Genomic DNA, 13,515 nt, shown 5'->3' with positions numbered 1-13,515 from the left:
AAAAAAAAAAAAAAAAATATATATATATATATATATATACACACACACACACACACTCACACACACACACAGCTCTCTATATATTATATATAGTTTTATATATAATATATATAATATATTTAGTTATATATATATAACTATATGTGTATATATATAGTTTTTTCTAAAAAACACGGAAAAAATCGAAGGCATTAAGTATTAAAGTGAATCTGGAACAAGGTAATATGAAATTCTACCTAATTCTATCTTTACTTCCCCCTGTGGAGTTAATTGATACATCCCCAGCAGAGGAACCAGCCCCAGGGGATAACAGAGGAGAAAGACGAAAGGGAGCAAATGACGGGGGTCTCCCTAGTCAATCAGCAGCAAGTATGTATGTGGGCTGGACGGTAAGGAAACCACATACACTTGGAATTTTCCAAGTGGTATATGGAGTGAGGAAGATGCATTCCTGTGTAGTCTTAGTCAATTACAAGTTAAGTAGAGGCAGCGCAGGATGACAGGCGGGCGTGGGGAAGGAGAGAGAGGTCTTCTGGGTCCTTGTGATCAGGGGAGAATCATGCTTCCTCAGCTCCTGGACAAAAGCTTCAATTATTTCCTCTTTCACCTTCTACAATTCCTTTCTCATCTCTTCCAGAAGCTCCTGTTTCACCCTCTCCAGGTCTGAGTCATCCGGGAAGTGGTCACCGAAGACGACGATTTCATCCTTGGTAAGGTTATGCCATCCTTCTCCCAGGGCTCTGATTCACTCTGAGGCGGGACTCTGGCTTCTGAAACCTTCTGATTGGCAGATTCATCCTTGGAGGGTTTCTCCCCAACCTGTGTGACTTTCCTTCTCTGGGCTAGCATAGCGTTCAACTCTTCCATGAGCCCATTGCAGGCACTCGGACACTTCAGTCTTGCTTAATTTCTTCAGTTTCGCTCCAGCGATGATTGCAGCTAAGCCTGGGGCCTCAGTACCCCCCATCACTGGAGCCTTGTGCTGCCGGGAGATGGGGTGCAGAGGAGGACCTCCTCCTGCTCTAAGTCCTGCAACCGAGACCCCTGTGGTGGCAGACCACGTGGTTGGAGGCGAACCTGGAGGAGGGTGAAGTCCTGGAGGCGGAGGCGGACCCCCAACTGAAGGAAAAGGCTGAACTCCTGCATTGGAAATCCTGGACTCCATGTGCTTTCTGCTGCTCCACCTCCCGGGAGGGAGAGGCCTTTCTGGACCAGGAGGGAGGTGCCACGGCACGGGTAGGAGAGGCCCACCTCCTTACAAGGACTCTAGGGTGCTGGCCATGTCCTCACAAACTGCGCTGTATCCTCCTTGCTGCTGAAGTTGAGGCCCCAGACCTGGCGGGCATTGCTCCATTAGTGGATGTAGGGGATAGCCTGATTATACTTGATGCCCTGGACGGTAGTAGAGTTGATAACCACCTGCTGGTCCGGCTTCATCTTGTGGCTGATGACCCGAAAGGAGCTGATAGTAAGGTTGTGGTAGGTCTGGATATGGCTGAAGACCTGGGACCCGGTGCCAGCAAGGAGACATCGCTTGTTGCTGTCATCATAAAGCAGCCCAGTGGCCCGACTGGCACACACAGTATCTCGCTCATGACTGCTTGGCAGGGATCACGCCCATGGAGTGGGTGCTCCTGGGGCGACCCAGACACTACGTTCAGGGGTTCAGGGCTGGGCTCCGGGTTCTGCTCAGTCTACCACAGGGTCCCACCTCCTAGACTTCCACTTCCTGGGGAGAACGTGGACTGGGCAGGAGCATGTCCTCAGGAGCCTCCTCCTGCGGTTTGTTGGGGAAGGGGTCCCTGCGGCAGAAAAGGGTGCAGCATCCTCTACCCAGCGCGCCGCCTTACCCGGCGGCAGCTATAATGTTACTCCTCTATTTGCTTTTTTGAAAAGGATTTTTTTTTGACAATTTTCTCCATTTTTTTGACATGTCTAATTGTTCTTTTTTATTACTCAAACGTATAAGCTATAAAATAATTCACGGTTCTTAGACATTGTAATTCCTGGAATATGATAGTATAATTGTTATATTAAATATATAGTAATTAAATTTTATAATTATAGCTAACTTATGATTAAAGTAAATATATATAATTTCTAAAAAATAGTTTACTTATCTATTTTCTCCTTAATTTGCATATTATATATTTTTAAATGCTTCTGTTTTCTCATTATTACTAGTTGTAACTAATGTCTGATTAATCTCGGTAGTGGATTGTCTATTTTATTTGTGTTAATGGCATCTTCTTTAGCAAAGAACAAGTTCTTTGGGATATTTTTAATTTCAATTTCCTTCTTGATTTGGGATCACATTATTTTCTACAGTTGCTGTCTATTTTGTTTTTCTACAGCCTGTTTCTGAGAACATAGAGTATGTGACCAGTCCCTCATCCAGATCTGCTCGTTTACTTCTGTCTTAAATTTTAACATCTCAGTTAGCCATTTTGCCTGTTAGCTGGGGGCCTACTTTAAAAATGAACAGCATGATATCAAAGGAGTCGCATTTTTTAAATCTTCTTAAAGACAATAAAAATAAGAGGAATATAGAAAAATGGGTAAAAAGTAGGTAACTAAACAAAATATAAATATAAATGAAGAAAGAACATAGGAAATTGCACTGTCTCTCACTGTCAAGAACATAGAGGATTAAAAGATCAAGATCTTATTTCTTACCTATCAGCTTTCATAAATATAAATGATTTTTATCCTCTGGGCATGGTGGCTCAGCCTGTAATGCCAGCACTTTGGGAGGCCAAGGCTAGAGGATTGCCAAGCCGGGGGATTCAAGACCAGCCTGGGCAACCTGGTGAAACGTGGTCTCTAAAAGAAATCAAAAAATAAGCGGGGCATGGTAGCGCATGCCTGTGATTCCTGCTACTTGGACGGCTGAGGCGCAAGAATCACCTTAGCCCAGCAGGTCGAGGCGCAGTACGTGAGTGTTCCACTGTACTTCAACCTGGGCAACACTGTGAGACTCCAAATGAATGAATGAATGAATGAAAAATAAATAAATAAAATAATTTCTATCACCAAGTCTAGTCTGAAATGTGGGGTTATAAGTTGTTGTTTTTGAGAGTCAAACTTGGTGTGGCTGCTCCATGGTGTGTACCAGAGAATATGGGGCACATCCACACAGAATAGTATGTTTTGGGACATTCTTGTAGCAATAATTGTAAAATAAAAAAATCAAGAGCTAACCAATGATCATTAAAATTTGTATAGTTTGTATAATGCATATATTTTCTGGAATACTATAGAGCAATTAAGAGAATTAGAATTATATATAAAATTATGTAAAGATTTAAAATACATATTAAGTGAAAAAAACAATTTGTAGAACAATAAGTACAAGATAAATAAGTCAAGCACACATAGTAATATTATATTATGTATTTTATGTGTATTCCTATGTTTATAAGTGAGTAAAAAATGATTTATAAAATCCAACATTAACACATTGACAGCTTTCATCTATGATGTCTTGAGATGTGCTTTTAAAATTAAGATATGTTAATATGATATGCTTGATCCCATCTTTGTGGAAGGGAATGGCAGTGGCAGGAATGACCACACCACATCGTAACTCTGTTTTTGGTGTTTAAATGTGTTACAGTAATGTACTTATGAGTTATTACTGTGATTAAATATTAAATGCTAAACTACAGCAACAAACCTATCACAGAATATGTGGCCACAATCTGTGGAATACAGGAATCTTTAATCCTGACTAACATCTTCAGAAATTTTGTATATGTATGTAGGGGGTGGGTGTATGAATGCTCCTGAATGTTAAAAATGAGACTTTTCTTACTCCAACATGACTAAACACATTCTATTTTGAGAAGAAAGCAGTAAGTCTTGCCCTCATTCTGGAAAAATGGAAGAGACCGCCGTGTAGGATTTAGGAAGAAAGAAGCTATTAAGTCTACCTCAGGAGCATAAACAGGCTGAGATGAAGAAACTGAGAGCATTTTTTAATTCATTAATTAATTTTTTTATTTTAAAGATAGAGTATTATTCAGGGTTAGGTATACAAATGGTCATTGTACAGGTAAAGTTTGGGCCTCACTTTGGTCCCCAGTTCACCTGGTTTGAGATCATGTACCCTTATTGATGAAGTGTGAACCCTCCCTCACCTAACAGTTTCCCACTACTGCCAATCCCTTTCTTTTCTTTTTTCTTTTCTTTTTTTTTTGAGTTGGAGTCTCACTCAGGAGCAGCCACCACAGCCTCGACCTGCTGGGCTCCGGTGATTCTTCCGCCTCAGCCTTCCAAGTAGCTGGAACTACAGGCACACGCTACCACGCCCAGCTAATTTTTTGATTTGTTGTAGAGATGAGGTCTCGTCAAGTTGCCCAGGCGGGTCTCGAACCCTTGGGCTCAGGCAATTCACTCACCTCAGCCTCCCAAGGCGCGGGATTACAGGTTGAACCACCGAACCCGGCTGCCAATCCCTTTCTTATAGTATTATGATAATTGTTCAGAGTCTGTTTATGAGTGAGAACATGTGGTACTCAGTTCTTTATTTCTTTGATAGATCACTGAGTATTATAGACTCTAAATCTATCCAAGTTGTTACAAAGTTCATAATTTGTCCTTCTTTATGGTTATGTAATATTCCATCATGTATATGTACCACATGTTTTAAAATCCAGTCTGTTTTTGGTAGGCAGTACGGTTGGTTCCATGATTTTGCTACTGTGAATAGTGTTGCAATAAACATGCATGCACAGGAATTTTTTTTGTAGAATGATTTGAGTTCCTCTGGGTATATTACCAGAAGGGACATTGTTGGTTCATATGGGAGGTCAATTTTTAGATCTTTTAGGAATTGTCACACTGTTTTCCACAGAGGTTGTACTAGTTTACACTCCCACCAACAGTGTAGAAGTGTTCCCTTTTCTTTGCATCCTCTCCAGTATCTGTTATGTTTTGAGTTATTGATGATGGCCATCCTGACTGGAGTTAGATGGTATCTCAGACTCCTCCCTATCACCATACACAAAAATCAACTCTAAATGAATCAAAGACCTAAACAAAAAAACCTCAAACTGTAAAAACCTTAGAAAATGAGGAGACACTGTTTTATGGAAGTAGAACTGGCAACCAATTCCTGATCAAAACCCCAAATGCCCATGTCATAAGAGATAAGATAGACAAGTGGGACCTCATCAAACTAAAAAACTTCTGCAATACAAAAGAAACCATCAAGAGAGCAGGGAGACAGTCTACAGAATGGAAAAAAAAAATTATTTGCCAATTGTAATCTGACGAAGGCCTAACATCTAGGATCTACAAGGGACTCACACATGCCAAAAAGAACAAGTTGACCTAAGAAAAGTGGGCAAAATATACGAACAGACACTTCTCATAAAGAAGACTTACGAGGAGCCAACAGATACTTGAGAAAATGCTCATCCTTGCTAATCATCAAAGAAATACAAATTCAAGCCACACAGAATTTCTTTGGAAAAACTTGTTGTTATTCTGTTACTTATCCTGACTCTCTCCTTGAACTTCTTCCTTATCTAAACTCACTTACCTGAAGGCCCCAGCCACTCCCCTTTTCTAACATGCCCCCTCTGACCTCTTCTTTGAGCTTCAAATTTGAGCTGCCTTAATCTCTTCTTGATCTCTATTGGATATTTCAGTGGTAACATGGCCACAAGCAGAACTCCAGAATCCCCCTCCTAACCCACTCTGCCCCAGATGTTCCCATCTTGGCTAATGGCATCACAATTTCTCTGCTAATCTTGCTAAAAGTGATCAGCTTTGATTCTACACTTTCCTTCAACATTTATTCCACCAGAATAGTCTATCTGCTCTACTTTCAAACCTTTTCTGCATACCATTATTATTATTTTTTTTTTTGAGTTGGAGTTTCACTCTGTCACCCAGACTGGAGTGCAGTGGCCGCTCCCGGCCACCGCAGCCTCGACCTGCTGGGCTCCGGGAAATCCTTCTGCCTCAGCCTTCCGAGTAGCCAGAATTACAGGCATGTGCTACCATGCCCGGCTGATTTTTTGATTTATTGTAGAGGTCTCGCTGCCCAGGCGGGTCTCGAACCCGCGGCTCAGGCAATCCATTCACCTCAGCCTCCCAAAGGCGTGGGATTACAGGCTGAGCCACCGAGCCCGGAACCATTATTTTTTACTTCCTCAGTTCCTATCACAGCCATCTATCAACAAGGTAAATACAAAGATTATTTACCTGGTCTCACCATTTCCACTCTCTTTCATTTTTTTAATTTTTATACTGTGATAAAATATTGTATATGCAAAAAAAACTTGCCACTTCAATAATTTTAAGTGTGTAATTTAGCAGCTTTTAGCATATACACAACATTGTGTAACCATTACTACTTTCTATTTCCAAAACATTTTCACCACCACAAATAGAAATTCTGTAACCATTAAGCAATAACTACCCATTCGCTGCCCCTCCCAGTCCTTGGTAACCTCTAATTTACACTCTGTCTCTATGACTTTGCCTATTCTGGATATTCCATATAAGTGGAATCATATAATAGTTGCCCTTTTGTATCTGGCTTATTTCACTTATGCATAACTTTTTAAAAGTTTATCCATATTGTAGCATGTATCAGAACATCATTTCTTTTTTTTAACTGAATAATATTATATGGTTTGGATATACAACATTTTGTTTATTTGCTCATCTATCGAGGACACTTGGATCTAGCATGGCTATAACCAATAAAATGAAAAATAAGTGTTGGTGAGAATGTGAAAAAATTGGAACCCTTGTGTACTGCTGGAGAGGAATGTAAAATGGTGCAGCTACTTTGGAAAATAGTCTGGCACTTTCTCAAAACAAAGAGTTACCGTATAACCCAACAATTTCACTCCAAGCTGTATAATATGCCAAAGAATTGAAGACAGGGACTCAATCATATACTCATATACAATATTCATTGCAGCATTATTCACTCTCTTTCTTTCAAATTAACTCCACACAGCAGACTGTATGTTTAAAATGTAAATAGAAGAATGTTACTTACTGGTTTAAAACTCTTCCAAAGCCTTCCCAAGTGTACTTGGAAAAAAATGGAGCAAATTCATTTCCATGAGAATCTGAGAAAAATGTAAAAGTTTATAAAGTTAAACATTACAATAATCTATACTTAAATTATTATTGAAAAAATAAAATAAATTTAGTGTAGCTGAATTGTAGTGTTTATGAGGTCTACAATAGTAAACAGTAATGTCCTTACCTCTCACTCCCTGACTCACCTAGTGCAACTTCCAGTCATGCAATTTAATTCTTATTAAATTCTTTAGACAGATGTGCCATTTACAAAATATTTGTACTGTACCTTTTTTATGTTTAAATAGAAATTGCCTGCAATATTCACTATAATAACATGCTGTACAGGATTGTAGTCTAGGAACAATATATACCATATAATCAGATGTGTAGTAGGCTATACCATCTAGGTTTGTGGAAATACACTCCATAATGTTCACACAACAATGAAATCTCCTAAGGATGCATTTCTCAGAATGTATCCCTGTCATAAGCATCACATGATTGTATAATAGAACTTATAGAGCACAAGCTCTGTGGAGAGAAGCACTAGAAGAGTTGAGTTTTAGTGTGGGTTATATGACAGGCACTATCAATTGACTAAGCCAACCTACATTTCCAGATTTCTCTGTCCTAGCTTAAATCTACAACTAAAAACTACATTTTTATGGTTTCCTTGAAGCAAAAGAAAAAGTTTGCCTATGACTCACCTTTTTATCTTTCTTTTTCCCCCATCTTGACTATAAATGCCAGGTCAGGAAGTATAGTAAGTATCTGATAATAATGAGGCAACAAGAATGAAGATGAAAGCCAATAAGGTGATGAAGACTGTATTAGTCAGCAAGAGCTAAGTTACATTGCAATAATAAATGACCCCAAAATCTCAGTTGCTTATAATAAGAAGGTTTCATAAGTTGTTCACAGTTCATGTCCTTTGATTGTTGGCTACAACTCTTCACTGTTTTATCCTCACTCCAGGACCCAGTTTGATGAACTTGGTCTTGTCTGGAACATGAATGGTCTCATGGCAGACGTAAAAGAGAAATCCTTGTCCAAGTGCTAGCTCTTAAAGGTTTTGCCTGGGTGACACTTACATTAAAATTACAAATTTTATTGGGCAAGCAAATCATATGGCCAAGCCCAATAGAATCGAGATCAAGAAGCCTCCTTTCCATGGTAGAACCAGGGATTATTTTTGAACAGTAATATAAGCTGTTACTATTCAAGCTTTGCTTCAGAAGCATTCCATTAACTCTCCTTTCTGCACACAAAATATACTTCCTTCCTTCCTATGATTAGCCAATTCAAAAGTTCCATCTATGTCAGGGACCGACTGCAAAGGTCTGCCGTCTGACATGGTCAAGGAGACTGATGACCCTGGATGGCATTGCACGTCCGGGAGAACTGCAGTTCTGCTTCTCCTGCTTTGCTTAGTCATGCTGCTGGTGGAAATCCTAGGGGTTAAGTAATCATAACTTGCTAATCAACTACAGAAAAAAGCTTTGGGGGATTGCAGGAATTTTATTAACTCACCCTGCAGATATAACACAGAGAGGAAAGATAATTGCTCATCCTGTAGTTACAAGGCCAGAAATTCTTATCAAATTACCAAACAAATCTTACAGCCCCTTAAGGAGAACCCCCAACATCATGTCAAGAGACATGGGACTGCAGATGGAGGCCCACTAATTGTCGATTGTTGTACAGTTTGTGCAAGCAGGACCCCAAGAAATGTCAGTGTTCTGAAGATTGGTTTCTCTATAGCTACACAAATAAAAGTTTAGTTCCTTGTGGTAGAAAATATTTGTTTAAGTGTACTTGGCCATAGTTAAATATATAACGGTTAACTTTTGCTGTTACATGATTTCTAGGAAAAGATTAGTTTTAATATATAGATTATGCTTAATTTTGAAAGGTCATGGGTATTCAAGTATAGGATAATGGTATTTTTGTGTTATGAGTGTGTTTAGCTTTAAAGGAATAATCGTATAAGTTTTTTGTTTCATAGCTTTAAAGAAAGTGATTGTATCTAATTGTTAAAGTATGAGAAGAGTATGTGAAAGGTTTCACATGACTGTCTACCTAACCATAAAAATATGAGAAAAATGCTCAGAAAGTTGCACATAACTCTCATTAATGTTTTAAGAAACTTGTTTTGGAGAATTTGAGTAATGTCAAGAAAAGATTTCTCATGTATGTCACCCAAAAGGTTATGTAACAAAAAGGTATATAAATCACAGATTTGCTAGCAATAAATGAGCAGTCCTGCATAAACACCAGGTCTATGTCCATCCCTTCACTCACTGATGCCGCCCTTCCTTCAGGAAACCCTGAACCTGCTGGAGCGGGACTCCGGCACATTTAATTACAGCAGCAGGCCTGATGTTCACAATTTTATGGTATTATCTCATCATTCTGAATGCAGCTTTTCTTGCTTAAGGAGCTCATGAACTAACAAGACAAGTTGTCTGCTTCCCCATACACTCAACTATACCCAATATATCAGCTAGAACACAGTCAGGATAACTGCAGACAGAGAAAAGACACTGTAGTTTGTAGTTCAAACAAATTTGAAATCATGTGGATGGATATTTTAAGGTCTCTCTACCCTGGGGTGGAGAATAATACCTTATTAATCTGTGGTTCTGCATCCCATGAGCAGTTTCCCAGAACGTCATTTTTTCATAGACTTTGACTCCATGCTCTGAGCATTCCTTCCTTCTCCAACATCCTCTTTGGTCATATTTCAATAGTTTTTTGCAGACTGAGCAGATTTTTCAGCCCACTGATGGCAAAATAATAAGAGAATCCCCAGTTAACATTTTAGCCTTTGATCAGTCACAACCTCCTTTATCCAGGTTGGTTGTTCTTTGGTATTATATCACTCAAAATCGTAACCAGATTCTTATATACGTATTTACCTGTACATATTGTCACATTCACAATTCTTTTTGAGACCAGATATTCTCTCTTTCTCACTCTGTGTCTCTGTCTCTTTCTCTCTCTGATTTGGGGTACTTTGAACCAATCAGGCTTTAATAGAAAAGATCATCATCTTTATTTTATTATTTTCAGCCATTGTGATAACTAAAGTTATTTATCTGACATTGTCTTAGTCCATTCAAGATTTTTTTAACAAATGAATCAACACAACTTTTGTGGCAGGATGCAGCAAATGTTCAAATATATTTCTTATATGATTGAGTGAATAAACACAGAAACATGTAGCTGGTTCAGGATCAGCAGTTGGCCTCATGGCAATCACTAGTCCAGGGCAGGAAAGAAGTTGATAGCAGTTAAAGGTATTTCCTTTTGAAAGGCAAGTTACAACTTTAAAGACCCGCCAGGTGCCCGGGCAAGTTTTGTTTAAGAAAGGCCAAATGGCCCAGAGACTGGCTATTTCATGGAAATGGAAAAGAGTCTTATCTAAAACCCCCCTTCTGAAGTTGACAGTTTACAATCCTGCAGTTCCTGGAAACCATTTGTTCTTTGAAAAATCTGATTTTGCTGAGTACAACCTTGTAAAATTCCAAAGGAAATATGTAATCACTCAACACGACCCCCCTCGCTTACCTAAATGAGGGTATAAGACCCCACGTCTCCTGTTCTGGGGTGCTTGAGCTTGATTTAGATGCATGAAATTCTTGGGCCCACAGTGCTAGCCAGCATAATAAAATGTCACTTCCTATAATAGTCTCAGTGTCACGATCTCTCTATTTTTCCTGCTACAATTCTGGTGCGTTGGCTGGGAAATGGAGATTGGAGACGGTGTGTTCCACCTCTTTTGTCACTGAGGTACGACCTCCAGGGTAACGGGAAGGGCAATCTCATCTGGTGCCCAAAGGACCTTTTGATCCATAGGAGGGAGGCCCCTCCCGGCACACTGAAGCTTGGACCACGAAAGCACAACAGGAACCCAAGAGGCGAGGAACTGTCACAAGGATGACCACCTGATGGAAAGGACAGAAGGACCACCCGATGGAAAGGGTAGGAATAAAGGCCTTTGCATAGACCTACCAATGAATGGCAGAAGGGGAGCTTGATCACCTCCTGGAGCCCACTAGTAATCTCCAGCCTGAAGGAAAGGGCTGAAAGGCAGTGGAAGGAAACACTGTCTGAAGATGAACCCGTAGACTCCTAGGATTAGGATGGAGAGTTGACGAATGTGCTGTGTGCTTGTGTGTGAATGAGACGAATGGCAGGAGGGCTCTGCATAGTTAGTCTGCATTAGGGATGTACCAACCTACCAATTGCTAAGAGGTGTCTGAGATATCTTCATGAGGAGTATGACTGGAGGGGGACAAAGTGGATGTTTCCCATCTCCCTCATTCTCTTATTTGTGTGTGTCTGTCACTTTAAATCTGCTAAAAAGCTAGTTGAGTTATTATGCTTTGTTTGATGGGACATGTGGTCTTTTAAAACCTTGATTGGCACATATTTCTTGATGTCATTTTATGTCTCCCTTTATCTGTGTGGTGTTTTCTCCCAACCCGTTGGCACTGCTAAAATTTCTGCCTTTTGTTGTTAAGGTTGTGAGAAAATTGCCTGTTGCGTACAAGAAGTGTTACCGGTTATCTTAAATTCTTTCTGGGGACCACTCCCCCTCCCTTCCTTACCCTGTGTTCTCCTTCATAAATTCTGAAGGAGCTCATTCTAATCCACCTGTAAAGAAATGGAGAAATGTCTCTTATATGCTACTTAGCCTTTTGTTAACTCCGTGTAAGTTAATGCTAGCCTTGGAGAAAAATAATTTTGTAATCTTTCTCTGGCAACTAAAGGAATGAATAGGCTGTTCTCGTTTTCAAATGCCAAAAGCCAGGTTAGTTGAAAATAAGTCCGTTTCTAAAGGTTTAGGCCTTGCCTAAGATCATAATCAACTGCTTGTCCCTGTAAAACTGTTTGGAAGTCTCTTAGAGTCTTGTAATGTATGCTGAGTCTCTACTTTATATTGTAATGCTAGGTAACATTAATGCTTGCATTTTTGGCTATGCTCATTTAATTGTCCACGTCTTACAACTAAGGCTGCTGTTTAGTAATTCATGAGGATTTTTGACAATTTTGCCTGTTCATAATTAGGAATAAGTAGGAACAGATCATCTTACATCTATGTGGTCTGTTCACTGTAAAAAGGTTTAGTACCAGGCCATTTTTGTAGACATCATTGAAAAGTCATGGAGCAAAAAAAAAAAAAAGGGCTTCAAGAAAGACTGAGTACACACAGTCTGGGAGAAGCATCAGGGTTCCAGGAATTCCTGGCATTGCTGTTTATGACTTTATTTAGTTATTTATTTGTTTTTAGAATTCTCCTTTGATAAATAAATTGCAGGTGTTCAGAACAAATTCTGGGTTTTCAAGAAACGTGACCAAGAGAGTGCGTAGTGGTCTGTGTCCTCAGACACTCCAATAGGACAGATTTTGAATGATTGGAGCAAATTAAAATTACGTGGTTTAATAATAAAAATAAGTGCATTATTTTTTTAAAAAGTCAAATTTGAGCTCACTACAAGTTAGCAGATAATAAGATTTGGAAAAGTTTAAATTTACTTTGTAGACCTAAGAAAAAATAAAATGATCAAAAGTTCTGTATGCAGAGGCATTTTTAAAAAATTTATTTCACTACTTTGCAAACAAGATTACATCCTATAGAATATTAAATGCCAAACTCCAGAGGCTTAACTCAGGACTAGGAATACCAAACTCCCAATTATAGAAAGCCTCTAAAGTACTTAGAAAATGAAACATTAAGAAAAAAAAAAAAGGAGAAGAACTCCAAAATGAGCACCAGCCAGAGGAAAAGGTAAACAAATTGGCAGTTGCCACTAAAGGCAAAAGTTCCAGCCACTCAAAAGAGACCTGATAAGGATAAATCTGCTAAGGAGATGGTATCAGCTGCTATGAATGTGGTCAGTCTGGGAACCTAAAGCACAATTGTTCTTAGTAGCCTAAGCCCCCAGAACTTTGCCCAATATCTGAACTAGAAAGCCACTGAAAGAGATGGTGCGGCCTCTCCCAAGGGGGTGGGGGAAACACATAGCTCGGTGATAGTGGCTGTTGACTGAAGGGGGAGGGGCATGGCCCAGCACAGCACTCTGTATGCCATTCACCCAGAGAATCCTTGGGTCTATATAAATGTGGCTGGGGCCCAAATTAATTTCTTAATTAATACTGAGGCTAAGTTTTTAGCCCTTGTGCTCATACTGAACTTCTTCCTCCTAAAACCTGCTCTCCAGTGGAATGAAAGGTGTTCCAAAAACTAAATGTTTCACCTAACAGTTACTAAAAGGTAAATTCAAATTATGACTGTAAAAGATTGTCTATAAATAAATAAAAAGGAAAGCAAAAAGCAAAGGAAAAATGTAAAAAGGTTGTTGGTATACAAATAAGGTTTTAGCAAGAAAACAAAAAAGAAAGGAATATAAAAATATATATATATTTATCTAAGAGGAAATCTTATATGGTATATTTCTG

At 39.3% G+C, this 13,515-nt stretch overlaps 1 pseudogene; it reads right to left on the bottom strand.

Annotated features, from left to right (window-relative positions):
• Positions 1-793: 793 nt before the first annotated feature.
• LOC110594524 lies at positions 794-6,242 on the bottom strand (annotated as a pseudogene).
• Positions 6,243-13,515: the final 7,273 nt, after the last annotated feature.

The sequence above is a fragment of the Carlito syrichta genome, unplaced genomic scaffold (assembly GCF_000164805.1).
Source record: "Carlito syrichta isolate Samal-C Ts95f unplaced genomic scaffold, Tarsius_syrichta-2.0.1 Scaffold315921, whole genome shotgun sequence".
Lineage (NCBI taxonomy): Eukaryota > Metazoa > Chordata > Mammalia > Primates > Tarsiidae > Carlito > Carlito syrichta.
Note: the sequence above shows the minus strand (reverse complement) of the source record. Positions and strands in the feature narration are given on the sequence as shown.